Source organism: Zea mays, chromosome 1 (genome assembly GCF_902167145.1).
Source record: "Zea mays cultivar B73 chromosome 1, Zm-B73-REFERENCE-NAM-5.0, whole genome shotgun sequence".
NCBI lineage: Eukaryota > Viridiplantae > Streptophyta > Magnoliopsida > Poales > Poaceae > Zea > Zea mays.
Window position 1 is genome coordinate 278446153 of NC_050096.1, and position 13501 is coordinate 278459653.

Sequence of the window (13501 nt, forward strand, 5' to 3'; positions counted from 1 at the left end):
ATCATCGACCGGTATACCTTTTGATCCACGGACTTACCTCCCGTGTCGAGGTCGAGATGCCCATTTGTTCCCATGGGTGTCTTGATGGGTTTGGCATCCTTCATTCCAAACTTGCTTAGAATATCTTGAGTGTACTTCGTTTGGCTTAGGAAGGTGCCTTCTTGGAGTTGCTTCACTTGAAATCCTAAGAAGTACTTCAACTCCCCCATCATAGACATCTCGAACTTTTGTGTCATGATCCTACTAAACTCTTCACATGTAGATTCGTTAGTAGACCCAAATATAATATCATCAACATAAATTTGGCATACAAACAAATCATTTTCAAGTGTTTTGGTAAAGAGCGTAGGATCGGCCTTTCCGACTTTGAATCCATTTGCAACAAGAAAATCTCTAAGGCATTCATACCATGCTCTTGGAGCTTGCTTGAGCCCATAAAGCGCCTTAGAGAGCTTATAGACATGGTTAGGATACTCACTGTCTTCAAAGCCGGGAGGTTGCTCAACATAGACCTCTTCCTTGATTGGTCCATTGAGGAAGGCACTTTTCACGTCCATTTGATAAAGCTTAAAGCCTTGGTAAGTAGCATAGGCTAATAATATTCGAATTGACTCAAGCCTAGCTACGGGTGCATAGGTTTCACCGAAATCCAAACCTTCGACTTGGGAGTATCCTTTGGCCACAAGTCGAGCTTTGTTCCTTGTCACCACACCATGTTCGTCTTGCTTGTTGCGGAAGACCCATTTGGTTCCTACAACATTTTGATTAGGACGTGGAACTAAATGCCATACCTCATTCCTAGTGAAGTTGTTGAGCTCCTCTTGCATCGCCACTACCCAATCCGAATCTTGTAGTGCTTCCTCTATCCTGTGTGGCTCAATAGAGGAAACAAACGAGTAATGTTCACAAAAATGTGCAACACGAGATCTAGTAGTTACCCCCTTATGAATGTCGCCGAGGATGGTGTCGACGGGGTGATCTCGTTGAATTGCTTGATGGACTCTTGGGTGTGGCGGCCTTTGTTCCTCATCCTCCTTGTCTTCCTCATTTGCATCTCCCCCTTGATCAATGCCATCATCTTGAGGTGGCTCATTTGCTTGATCCTCTACTTCATCAACTTGAGCTTCATCCTCATTTTGAGTCGGTGGAGATGCTTGCATGGAGGAGGATGGTTGATCTTGTGCATTTGGAGGCTCTTCAGATTCCTTAGGACATACATCCCCAATGGACATGTTCCTTAGCGCGATGCACGGAGTCTCTTCAATACCTATCTCATCAAGATCAACTTGCTCTACTTGAGAGCCGTTAGTCTCATCAAACACAACGTCACATGAGACTTCAACTAGTCCAGTGGACTTGTTAAAGACCCTATATGCCCTTGTGTTTGAGTCATAACCAAGTAAAAAGCCTTCTACAGTCTTAGGAGCAAATTTAGATTTTCTACCTCTTTTAATAAGAATAAAGCATTTGCTACCAAAGACTCTAAAATATGAAATGTTGGGCTTTTTACCGGTTAGGAGTTCATATGATGTCTTCTTGAGGATTCGGTGTAGATATAACCGGTTGATGGCGTAGCAAGCGGTGTTGACCGCCTCGGCCCAAAACCGATCCGAAGTCTTGTACTCATCAAGCATGGTCCTTGCCATGTCCAATAGAGTTTGATTCTTCCTCTCCACTACACCATTTTGTTGCGGCGTGTAGGGGGAAGAGAACTCATGCTTGATGCCCTCCTCCTCAAGGAAGCCTTCGATTTGAGAGTTCTTGAACTCCGTTCCGTTGTCGCTTCTTATTTTCTTGATCCTTAAGCCGAACTCATTTTGAGCCCGTCTCAAGAATCCCTTTAAGGTCTCTTGAGTTTGAGATTTTTCTTGTAAAAAGAATACCCAAGTGAAGCGAGAATAATCATCCACAATAACTAGACAGTACTTACTCCCGCCGATGCTTATGTAAGCGATCGGGCCGAATAGATCCATGTGTAGGAGCTCCAGCGGTCTGTTGGTAGTCATTATGTTCTTATGCGGATGATGAGTGCCAACTTGTTTCCCTGCTTGGCATGCGCTACAAATCCTGTCTTTCTCAAAATAAACATTTGTTAATCCTAAAATGTGTTCTCCCTTTAGAAGCTTGTGAAGATTCTTCATCCCAACATGGGCTAGTCGGCGGTGCCAGAGCCAACCCATGTTAGTCTTAGCAATTAAGCAAGTGTCGAGTTCAGCTCTATCAAAGTCTACCAAGTATAGCTGACCCTCTAACACTCCCTTAAATGCTATTGAATCATCACTTCTTCTAAAGACAGTGAAACCAATATCAGTAAAAAGACAGTTGTAGCCCATTTGACATAATTGAGATACAGAGAGCAAGTTGTAATCTAAAGAATCAACAAGAAAAACATTGGAAATAGAATGGTCAGGAGATATAGCAATTTTACCCAATCCTTTGACCAAACCTTGATTTCCATCCCCGAATGTGATAGCTCGTTGGGGATCTTGGTTTTTCTCATATGAGGAGAACATCTTCTTCTCCCCTGTCATGTGGTTTGTGCACCCGCTGTCGAGTATCCAACTTGAGCCCCCGGATGCATAAACCTACAAAACAAGTTTAGTTCTTGACTTTAGGTACCCAAATGGTTTTGGGTCCTTTGGCATTAGACACCAGAACTTTGGGTACCCAAACACAAGTCTTGGAGCCCTTGTGCTTGCCCCCAACATATTTGGCAACTATCTTGCCGGATTTGTTAGTCAACACATAAGATGCATCAAAAGTTTTAAATGAAATGTCATGATCATTTGATGCACTAGGAGTTTTCTTTCTAGGCAACTTAGCACGGGTTGGTTGCCTAGAGCTAGATGTCTCACCCTTATACATGAAAGCATGATTAGGGCCAGAGTGAGACTTCCTAGAATGAATTCTCCTAATTTTGCTCTCGGGATAACCGACAGGGTATAAAATGTAACCCTCGTTATCCTGAGGCATGGGAGCCTTGCCCTTAACAAAATTAGACAGTCTTTTAGGAGGGGCACTAAGTTTGACATTGTCTCCCCTTTGGTAGCCAATGCCATCCTTGATGCCAGGGCGTCTCCCATTATAGAGCATACTTCTAGCAAATTTGAATTTTTCATTTTCCAAGTTATGCTCGGCAATTTTTGCATCTAATTTTGCTATATGATCATTTTGTTGTTTAATCAAAGACATGTGATCATGTATAGCATCAACGTTAACATCTCTACATCTAGTACAAATAGAAACATGCTCAACACTAGATGTAGAGGGTTTGCAAGATTTTAATTCAACGACCTTAGCATGTAACATGTCATTCTTAGTTCTAAGGTCGGAAATAGTAGCATTGCAAACATCAAAATCTTTAGCCTTAGCAAGCAATTTTTTATTTTCAATTCTAAGGCTAGCAAGGGAAGCATTTAACTCATCAATCCTAGCAAGTAAATCAATATTATCATCTCTAGGATTTGAAGTTGAAACATTGCAAACATGTGAATCAACCTTAGCATTTAAACTAGCATTTTCATTCCTAAGGTTGTCAATCATCTCACGGCAAGTGCTTAGCTCACTAGATAATTTTTCACATTTTTCTACTTCTAGAGCATAAGCATTTTTAACCTTAACATGCTTCTTATTTTCTTTAATAAGGAAGTCCTCTTGGGTGTCCAAAAGGTCATCCTTTTCATGAATAGCACTAATTAATTCATTAAGTTTCTCCTTTTGTTGCATGTTGAGGTTGGCAAAAAGGGTACGCAAATTATCCTCCTCATCACTAGCATTATCATCACTAGAAGATTCATATTTAGTGGAGGAGTTAGATTTAACCTTCTTCTGTTTGCCGTCCTTTGCCATGAGGCACTTGTGGCCGACGTTGGGGAAGAGGAGTCCCTTGGTGACGGCGATGTTGGCGGCATCCTCGTCGTCGGAGGAGTCGCTTGAGCTTTCGTCGGAATCCCATTCCCGACAAACATGGGCATCGCCGCCCTTCTTTTTGTAGTACCTCTTCTTTTCTCTCCTCTTGCCCTTCTTGTCATTATCCCTGTCACTGTCACTTGATAATGGACATTTGGCAATAAAGTGACCGGGCTTACCACACTTGTAGCAAACTTTCTTGGAGCGGGACTTGTAGTCTTTCCCTCTCCTTTGCTTGAGGATTTGGCGGAAGCTCTTGATGACGAGCGCCATTTCCTCATTGTCAAGCTTGGAGGCGTCTATTGGTTGTCGACTTGGGGTAGACTCCTCCTTCTTTTCTTCCGTCGCCTTGAATGCGACGGGTTGAGCTTCGGATGTAGATGGATCATCAAGCTCGTTGATTTTCCTCGAGCCTTCGATCATGCACTCAAAACTTACAAAATGCCCGATTACTTCCTCGGGGGTCATTTTAGTGTATCTAGGATTACCACGAATTAATTGAACTTGAGTGGGGTTAAGGAAAATAAGAGATCTTAGAATAACCTTAACCACTTCATGGTCATCCCACTTTACGCTCCCGAGGTTGCGCACTTGGTTCACCAAGGTCTTGAGCCGGTTGTACATGTGTTGTGGCTCCTCCCCTTTGCGAAGCCGGAACCGACCGAGCTCCCCCTCGATCGTTTCCCGCTTGGTGATCTTTGTAAGCTCATCTCCCTCGTGCACGGTTTTGAGCACATCCCAAACCTCCTTGGCGCTCTTCAACCCTTGAACTTTGTTATACTCCTCTCTACTTAAAGAGGCGAGGAGTATTGTTGTTGCTTGAGAGTTGAAGTGCTCGATTTGGGCCACCTCATCCTCATCATAATCCTTATCCCCTATGGATGGTACCTGTGCACCAAACTCAACAACATCCCATATACTTTTGTGGAGTGAGGTTAGATGAAATCGCATTAAATCACTCCACCTAGCATAATCTTCACCATCAAAAGTTGGTGGTTTGCCTAATGGGACGGAAAGTAAAGGTGCATGTTTAGAAATGCGAGAATAGTGTAGTGGGATCTTACTAAACTTCTTACGCTCTTGGCGTTTAGAAGTTACGGAGGGCGCATCGGAGCCGGAGGTCGATGTTGATGAAGTGTCGGTCTCGTAGTAGACCACTTTCCTCATCCTCTTTTGCTTGTCCCCGCTTCGATGCGGCTTGTGGGAAGAAGATTTTTCCTTCTTCTCTTTGTGGTGAGAAGAAGATTTCTTCTCCTTCCCTTTGTTGGAGGAGCTCTTCTTCTTCTCCTTCCTCTTGGTGCAGGACTCTTCCGATGAAGTGCTCCCGTGGCTTGTAGTGGGCTTTTCGCCGGTCTCCATCTCCTTCTTGGCGTGATCTCCCGACATCACTTCGAGCGGTTAGGCTCTAATGAAGCACCGGGCTTTGATACCAATTGAAAGTCGCCTAGAGGGGGGGTGAATAGGGCGAAACTGAAATTTACAAATATAAACACAACTACAAGCCAGGTTAGCGTTAGTAATAAAGAAACGAGTCCGAGAGAGAGGGTGGAAAAACAAATCGCAAGCAAATGAAGAGTGTGACACGCGGATTTGTTTTACCGAGGTTCGGTTCTTGCAAACCTACTCCCCGTTGAGGAGGCCACAAAGGCCGGGTCTCTTTCAACCCTTCCCTCTCTCAAACGGTCCCTCGGACCGAGTGAGCTTTCTTTTCTCAATCACTTGGAACACAAAGTTCCTACAAGGATCACCACAAGATTGGTGTCTCTTGCCTCAATTACAAGTGAGTTTGATCGCAATGAAAGAATCAAGAAAGCACGATTGCAAAAGCCAAGCGACAAGAGTGACAAATAACACACGGATCACTTTCTCTCTCAAGCCACTAATCACTAATGATCTCTTTTCTCAATTGTGAAACTTGGAGAGATGGAGGCTTTGAATGTGTCTTGGAATGGATTGCTAGCTCTTGTATTGAATGTTGAAGGTTGGAATGCTTGGATTTATTGAATGGAGGTGGTTGGGGTTGTATTTATAGCCACCAACCACTTCCTAGCCGTTGGGCCATTCTGCTGAGCGCGGACGGTCCGCCCTCCTGGTGCGGACGGTCCGCCCTTGAAGATCAACGGCTGAAAATGCAACGGTCAGCAGTAACGGCTATATCAACGGCTATATTGCATTTAATGCGTCGTCAGATGTCAGACAGAGCCAGTCGCGGACGGTCCGGTCGTGCACCCCGGACGGTCCGTGAGGCCCCCTATAATTCATTTCTCCGAACCCGTCACCTTCGGGTTTTTCGGTTTCTTACCGACCGGACGGTCCGCGCCTGAGGCCGGACGGTCCGCGCGAGGGCTCGGACGGTCTTTGCTTTTCCTCCGGACAGTCTGTAGTGGAAACTTGTGTTTTTGCATTGGTTCTGTCCGAGGGTCATTCTTGTGTCGTGGACGGTCCACCGCAGGAGCCCGGACGGTCCGCGCTTGGCCTGTTTTTCCAAAAAGCTTCTCCTGTCCGGAATAATCTACGGTATTCCGGACAGTCGATTTAGTATAGTTATAGATGAACCTTTGGCACCTGTATAACATATAATCTAGAGCAAACTAGTTAGTCCAATTATTTGTGTTGGGCAATTCAACCACCAAAATTAATTAGGGACTAGGTGTAAGCCTAATTCCCTTTCACCTGGTCAACAAAATAAGGAGCTATGGAAGCACGAGATGGACGGACCACGACGTTGTCAGGCTTATGCTAAGGTCCTTCACCATCCTTGATCCGCATCTTGTAAACTCTATTCGTGAAAATCCTAGGTACAACAAGATGACGCCCGAAGAGATACTTGGAAAGTTCGTAAGCGGGCGAATGATGATCAAGGAGGCGAGATATGTTGACGAGGCGTTAAATGGCCCAATCCACGAGCCTCAAACCATTGCTCTAAAAGCAACAAGTAGCAGGGAGCCAGGGAGGCACTACCTAGCAAGGTGGCGCAAGTTGAGGCGGCCAGGCTAAATGAAGAGGAAATGGCCCTCATCATCAAACGCTTCAAGACGGCGCTCAAAGGTCGCAAGGAGCATCCCAACAAGAGCAAGACGAAGGGGAAGCGCTCCTGCTTCAAGTGTGGTAAGGTTGGTCACTTTATTGCTAACTGTCCTGATAATGATAGTGACCAGGATCAAGAAAAGAAGAGGGAAAAGAAAAAGACTTACAAGAAAGCGAAGGGCGAGGCACACCTTGGCAAAGAGTGGGACTCGAATTGCTCTTCATCCGACGACGAAGGACTTGCCGCCTCAGCCTTCAACAAATCATCCCTCTTCCCCAACGAGCATCACACCTGCCTCATGGCAAAGGAAAAGAAGGTATGCACTAGGGATACTATTACATATGCTTCTTCAAGTGATGATGAATCTAGCGATGATGAAATAGACTATGCAAGTTTATTCAAAGGTTTAGATAGAACTAAAATTGATAAAATCAATGAATTAATTGATGCTTTGAATGACAAGAATAGATTGTTAGAAAAGCAAGAGGATCTTTTGTACGAAGAGCATGATAAATTTGTAGATGTCCAAAAATCTCTTGCTTTAGAAGTTAAAAGGAATGAAATGCTTTCTTGTGAAATTTATCTACTTGCCATGAGACTATTTCTAGTTTAAAAAGTGTTAATGATGATTTAAATGCTAAGCTAGAAGTAGCAAATAGATCTAGTTCTTGTGAAGAACATGTAGTGATTTGCGATAGGTGTAAGGACTTTAATGTTGATGCATGTGTTGAACACCTTACTTCTATTGCAAAACTAAATGGTGAAGTGGCTAGTCTTAATGCCCAACTTAAGACTAGCAAAAATTAATTTGATAAACTAAAATTTGCAAGGGATGCCTACACCGTTGGTAGACACCCCTCAATTAAGGATGGGCTTGGGTTTAAGAGGGAAGCCAAGAACTTAACAAGTCATAAGGCTACCATCTCTGCCAAGGAGAAAGGGAAGGCCCCTATGACCAATAGTGTTCAAAAGAATCATGCTTTCATCTATAGTGATAGAAAATTCTCTAGAAATGCTTATAGGAATTATTCTTATGATTCATATGCTATGCCTGCTTCTAGTTCTTCTATTGTTCATCATATGCCTAGGAGAAATGTTGCTCATGTACCTAGGAAAGCAAGTAATGAACCTTCTACAATTTATCATGCTTGCAATGCTTCCTTTGCAATTTGTAGAAAGGATAAGAAAGTGATTGCTAGGAAATTAGGGGTAAAATGCAAGGGAGATAAAACTTGCATTTGGGTCCCTAAGGCTATTATCACTAACCTTGCAGGACCCAACAAGAGTTGGGTACCTAAGACCCAAGCCTAAATTTGCCTTGCAGGTTTATGCATCCGGGGGCTCAAGCTGGATTATCGACAGCGGATGCACAAACCACATGGCGGGGGAGAAGAAGATGTTCACCTCCTACGTCAAGAAAAAGGATTCCCAAGATTCAATCATATTCGGTGATGGGAACCAAGGCAAGGTTAAAGGACTAGGAAAAATAGCAATTTCATCCGAGCATTCCATTTCTAATGTGTTTTTAGTAGAATCGCTCGGATATAACTTGTTGTCCGTTAGTCAATTATGTAATATGGGGTATAATTGCTTATTTACAAATGTAGATGTGTCTGTCTTTAGAAGGAGTGATGGTTCATTAGCTTTTAAGGGTGTACTAGACGACAAACTCTATTTAGTTGATTTTGCAAAGGAGGAGGCCGATCTAGAAGCATGTTTAATTGCTGGCTGTGGCATCACCGTCTAGCACATGTGGGGATGAAGAACCTTCACAAACTTCTAAAGGGAGAACATGTGTTAGGACTAACAAATGTGACTTTTGAAAAGGATAGACCTTGTGCAGCTTGTCAAGCAGGTAAACAGGTGGGAAGTTGAAGCGTCCCCAATCCTCTGGGACTCAAATGTGATACAATTACTAGTCCCAAGAGGCTAGTAAACACATTTATACATCATATGATTCCAGATCTGCTTAAACGAGACAAACCTATAAAGGTGGCGATCAACTTTAAGAGTTGGTCCACAACTCGGGACATATCATCAGAGTGGGGCTGAAGCAGGCCGATATACGCAGCGAAGCAAATCAGCGTTCCAACCGCCACAGGCAAGGTTGGGAACAGTCGTAACCCTTACCCGATCTCCTTTTTCTGAAAAACAACAAATAAGCAAGGGTGAGTACAAACGTACTCAGCAGCCCACCTTCACCCGCGGAATGGGGAAATCAGATATAATGCATGGAATATGTGGAGCTCAGGATATTTTGCAGAAACAACAATATTTTATGCAGAGTTGTTTTGAAAAAAACATTTTGTATTTTTGCAAAGCGCATCCTCTCCAAAAGGAGCAGGAAGTTTTTCAGTATTATAACAAAATCCCCTGGACTAAACCATCCAGGTATCTCAACAGTTCCCACTGGTTTTCATTTTCAAAAACAGCTACTGGAATTCCCGTCCACCATAGCTCACGGCTCAACCGCCGAACCTTTTAAAAACCACTTTTCTCAAACGCACCCTTTTTTTGGAAAACAAAACACAAATTGCCATACCACACCAGACTCGTCCATTCCTGTGGACACAGACTATTCGAATAGGTTTGAACTCTGCGCAGAGGGGTACACTTTACCCACTAGTCCGGCTCTGCGATCTCATAGTTAGTGAGACCCGAATCCGAATCTCTTTCTTTCCCCGCACGTCCTAACCTTAATGGTTATACCGGAAGGAGTCAAGCCACCGCCATGTCCAAACCGGACAAAACATTCCCCCTCCTTATCCTCCCGGTGCTCCTCAGCCTTCATAACCCTGGGGTTGGACCGTACGAGTTCAGATTGAGTGACTGCCCACACAGTCTTGAGTGGTTGTACTTGTCATGAGTACAAGTAGTGAAGGATGACAAACCGATCCTTATATGAGGGGACAATCCTTCTGCTCACGCCTAAACCAGATGAGCCATCACCTTAGGCCCTCCCCTAAACCAGGGAGTCCCTGATCATCCCTACTCAAAGGTGATAAGGGTGAAAACCCTTCATCATACACATTTTGAAATGCATTTTCTTTTGAAAACTCACACCTTTTCTCAAATCATTTGGAACAAGTATATCAGGGATTGATTGCGACAAGCGGCTGGGTGGCCATAATAACTTGTCTCAAAATCATATCATGCATAAAATAACAGACTGAGGGTTGTGGTTGAAAAATCATAGGTAATTTATGCATCAAAGGGATCCAGTGAGCTTGCCGTGCTTATCCGGCGAAGGGGAAGGAGAGCTCGCGGAACTGGCTTTTGGCTCCACCGCCTGGCGTAGACTTGCAGACCTGGCCTCCACGAGACGGCACGAACGCTCCGATACCTATGCAACATGAACAAGCAAACATACAAACCAACAAGTATAGCAACAAATATTTAGTATAGTGGTCAACATAGCGATACATGGATGGGTAGAGTCTTGAGTAGAATATGTGTCATGTGGTGTTGAGATACTACTAGTGGTGGAGTGGAGGTGCTTACCAGGAGGGTGGACTGGAGGCGAAGCGACACTATGCATGTAGCCGGAAGAGCGGAGTAACTGAGTGGGTAGGGTGTTTTCCTTGGCTGAGGGTGTTGAGTGTGTGTGGAGAGGGAGAGGGTAGCTAGGTGTATTTATAGCTGAGTGTATGTGGTGTAGCACAGTGAAGTTCACTGTTGGTGACAATAGTGACGAATGAATCATCTGACTTAGTATGAACAGGAGAGGGATGACATGGTTGGATAGGGAATAATTCGATAAGAATTTAGAAACAAGAATTATTGGAATCTGAGTTTGGAAGCCTAGTTCAAAGGGATCTCAAAGTTAAGCGTGTTCAACTTGGAGGAACCTGAGATGGGTGACCAGATGGGAAGTTCCCACTGGAAGGAAAATCACAGTCACCGGAGTTCGTATGACTGGAATATGGGTCTGGCTGGTCTTAGGTGGACTGGACAACATGATGTATGAGTAGTTGAAATTTGGGGTGATCGGCTAATTGATGAATAGTAACGATGAATAGTAACGATAAATAGCGACGACAAAAAAAGTCACGTAGATATCATCGGTGAGTAGTAACGGTGATGAATAGTAACGATGATGAATAGTAACACTGAATAGTAACGATGGTGAATAGTGTCAGTGAATAGTAATAATGAATAGTAACGGTGAATAATCGTATGAACGAACGATGAACGATGAATATGAACTATGAACGAACGATGAACGATGAATAGGAACTATGAACGAACGATGAACGATCGAATGATCGAACGAACGAACGATCGGAATTTCGGCAGCATAACGGCAGGACAAAAATTATCTGGAAGAACGATGAATATGGACTATGAACGAACGATGAATAGGAACTATGAACAAACGATGAACGATCGAATGATCGAACGAACGATCGGAATTTCGGCAGCATAACGACAGGAAAAAGATTATTTGGACGAACGAACAGACGAACGATCGGACGATCGGACGAACAAACTAAGAACAGGGGGACAAACGATCGAAGAACGACCGAACGATCCTTGTGCTAGTGTGTGCTTGTGTGGGAAGTGGAGTGGGTGTGTGTGGGGGGGAGAGTTGCCATGAAATGGCTTGGGGTGGGATGAGAGGAGGCCCTTGCCCCTCTATTTATAGCCATGGTGGGGGGATTAGGGGGGAGGATGAGAGGATTAGTGGAAGGATGAGAGGATTAGTGGGAGATTAGCATGTATTTGTCTTGTATAAGTGAGATTAGCTTGTAGAGCTCACCGTATGACACTGGAGGCATACGTATACATATGAGCATGAAGAAAGTTATGAAGAAAATATTTGTGGGGACTTCAAAAAAGATTCGGAAGGTATTTCTCAGGAGAAAAATACTTGGAGATATATCAGTGGAATATTTGGACAGTATTTCTGGAAAGAACTTGAAGGGGATTACTCGGGAAATATCTGGGCAGTATTTCTGGAAGAATTTGAGGGGATCACTGGAGAAATATCTGGGCAGTATTTCTGAAAAGAATTTGAGGGTGATCACTGGGGAAATATTTGTAGGATATTTTGAGGAGGATTTTGGAGAGAATATAGACCACTATAATTTATTTGTTGATATCAACTTGCAAACAAACATTTTGAAACAAAATTTGAAATTCATTTTGAATTTAGAGGGAGTTTGAGAAATTATCAAGATTTGAATTTTTGGGATGCTACAAATCTACCCCACTTAAAATGAATCTCGTCCTCGAGATTCGGCTCAGAAGGGTTATGGGTATAGCTTTACTTCAGCTACATACCTTCACTTTGCAGACTCTTCGAGGAGATGGAACTTCAACAAAATCTGGCCTTTGCGGAGCATCTGGTTGCCGATTGCAAACGCTGATTCTGACTACTCAAAGATCATCTTCAGGCTTCTAGGTTTCGCTTGGCGGCTAGCTTACTGAAGAAGCAACGATGCCAACACGCAAACCTTTCTCTTGCGAACTCCCACATGGATTCCTTCCTTGATTGGTCTTCTGGTGCTTCATCAACAAAACTTGGGTGACCACTTCTTATCCAGAAACTTATATGCTTGGATGATCTGGTCCTCCACAAGCTTGATGCATGCCTTCTTCTTATTCTCCATAGCAGGAACCTTACTAGAACACTACCCCACTTAAAAAGAATGAGGGTAGAACTCTTGAATCTTGGGGATTTGAACTCCTTGAAGTACCTCATAACAAGGGTGTTACGGGGCCTTCTTCTGCTGTTTTTGCTTGAGCAGGCAGCGGAGAGATGACTGACACAGGGTTGATTATGGGAGAACCTTCTTCTTATCTTCTCTTCACTATCTTCTTTTCACTGACCCTTTCTTTCTCTTTTCTCTTCCCACTGGAGGATTCAATCAAAGAGTATTACTATCATACACTGGAGGAAACCAAAGACTATGAACCATGTGCAACAGTCTTCAACCCAAGAATCACCAAGCATTGTGATCTTAGGGGCGAGGGAGTGGAAAATGGAGTTTCTTGCGATTTGGCAGAGGAGATTTATCTGGAGTGTGCTTTGCTTTGAGCGAGATGGGAGTTGAGGGAGCTGGTGGTGGGGTTTTATAGGCGAGCGAGGGTGCTCGGGGGGTGTGGAGTGGTAGTGATGGAGCAGGTGCCACATGGCAGCAGACACAACAAGGGGAAGGGGGGCCTGTTGCCGGCGACGATGGCGGTGGGTGCGCTGCAAAAGGGGGCGTGGGTGGCGGTAGTGCGCTGCAAAGGGGGGCATGGGCGGCGGTGGTAGTGCGCATGGAGGCGGGCACGCGTGCAGGGGGCATGGGTGACTGGTGGGGTCAATGACCCAGATGTTTGTGGTCTCTGGTTCCAAGAATCTTTGCCTCTCTGTATGGTAATAACTCCTTCTGTCATCTTTTCCTATTTACTTTGACTCAGGGGCAGTGCTTTGATTCTCACGGTCGGTCCTTTTGACTGAGCGACTCGATAGGTTCCTCTGTAGCTTATTCCATGCTTCAAGGGTAAGCTTTCCGGTATCTTCTTGGGTAAGGTGCTTTTCTCTTGAGATGGGTTAAGGGGAGAATGGAAGCATAA